Consider the following 1,650-nt stretch of genomic DNA (forward strand, 5'->3'; position numbering starts at 1 on the left):
TAAGACCTTTAAACAATAGCCCAGGACAATTTACCAAAATCACAACTTTTTTACTAACCAGATATTTTTGTAAACAGACACAGAAGGCTCAGAAGGCTTAGTCTTGTAACCATCTCTGACAGATGCAGTCTCCACACCTTGAACACTTATATCTGTTAACACTATTCTTTATGCCTTTTCCAAAAAAAAAATATTTTATCTATTTTGCCTCATTTCTCCAAAACTGACTCTGGACCCTTGATGTTAAAAAGGGGGTAGAAGGGCGAAGGTCCATTTTCTGTAATTCTTCAAGCTGACTTCAGGGGCGTTGATCCTACCTAGCCAGGAACCTATAACCTTAGCCTATTTTACAAAGAGGCCATCAGGGTTAGATGTCATTAAGAACAATATTTTCACAACTGCACAGACCTTTTCTCTGGCTACAGCAGTGTAGTTTGTTTAGCACTCTGATTTGCAAAAACATCCTTTTGGATGACTTAGGAACGTGATCTCTAGTGACCCTAACAATGCCTAAGTTACCTTTGCAGGCCTTTAGACAGATATCAATGGACTCTCCCGTTTACAAACTTTTTTCCTGAGCAGATGAATTTTATGTAGCTGATGTCAGCTCAATAGTTACTGCCAATTAAAGCTTTTGGCACATAAAGGGGTTGAGATTTAAACTATCCTCCACATTCATAACATTAGCTTTTTACTATCACAGAGGACTGGCAAGTTCCTGTCCCTTACAAGGTAGTCATGAACATTAGGCATGCTTACAAACTATCTCCCCATGACCTCCTGACTCTGACCGATTTTTGAAGGGCCACAAAATGACTCCAGGATCTGACATTTCTGCCATCCAAGCAGTGGCTTACTGCCTCTGGATGCTCCTCCATTGCTCTTGTCCCAGGACTGTCTTCTTTACATTGGGATAAATGCCTCATTGGCATTTCCCTTAGCTGGTTGCTGGATTTGAACTCGGGGCCTGAGTGCTGTCCCTCAACTCTACAACTCAAGGTTAGAACTCTGCCACACTGAATCCAAAAGCAGGTCTGCTTGCTCTTTCTGCGTTCTGCTGGCTGAGTAGAGGTGACAGTCTCACAGGAACCTTTTTGTGCCCGGGCTGGCTTTGAACCAGTTTGCAGATCAATGAGTCTTACAAAAGGCCATTTTACTTCAATTAAAAGCAACAAGACAGTCAACATAGAAGTAGCTTTTAAGCATGCTCTTACCTGAAACTTATTAAGAGTCAAAGTTACATCTAACAAACTTGTAAGAATCCTCTGTGCTTTGCTCTGGGCTTGCTGGAAACTTAAAAAACCTATAAGAGCAAACTAGAATAGCAATTATTTTGGTAATCCTAATTTTTCCTTTGTGCACATTGAGGCCCATGTTAAGAACAATTTTACATTTAAACTTTATATCCAAAAATCCATTCCTAATTTTTTAAAACCTCTTATTAAACACCTTTAATATTTAATACTTTAGTTTTCATTTGCATTTAAAAAAAACCTCTTAAAATCTTTTTTTTTCTTTTATTTATTTATTTTTTATTTGTGAACATACTGTACAGAGGGGTTACAATTACATGGGCAGGATAATGCGTACATTTCTTTCCAAGCATTGCAGCCTCCTCCTTTGGTTTACCCTTCACATCCCTTCCCAGCC

At 39.0% G+C, this 1,650-nt stretch overlaps 1 protein-coding gene across 2 annotated transcripts in view; it reads left to right on the plus strand.

The window, feature by feature from the left end:
• The window catches only part of Acy3 (aminoacylase 3), an 18,419-nt gene that overhangs the window by 1,355 nt on the left and 15,414 nt on the right, over positions 1-1,650 (plus strand). The window lies entirely within an intron of this gene.

The sequence above is a fragment of the Dipodomys ordii genome, unplaced genomic scaffold (assembly GCF_000151885.1).
Source record: "Dipodomys ordii isolate 6190 unplaced genomic scaffold, Dord_2.0 Scaffold54, whole genome shotgun sequence".
NCBI classification, from domain to species: Eukaryota; Metazoa; Chordata; class Mammalia; order Rodentia; family Heteromyidae; genus Dipodomys; species Dipodomys ordii.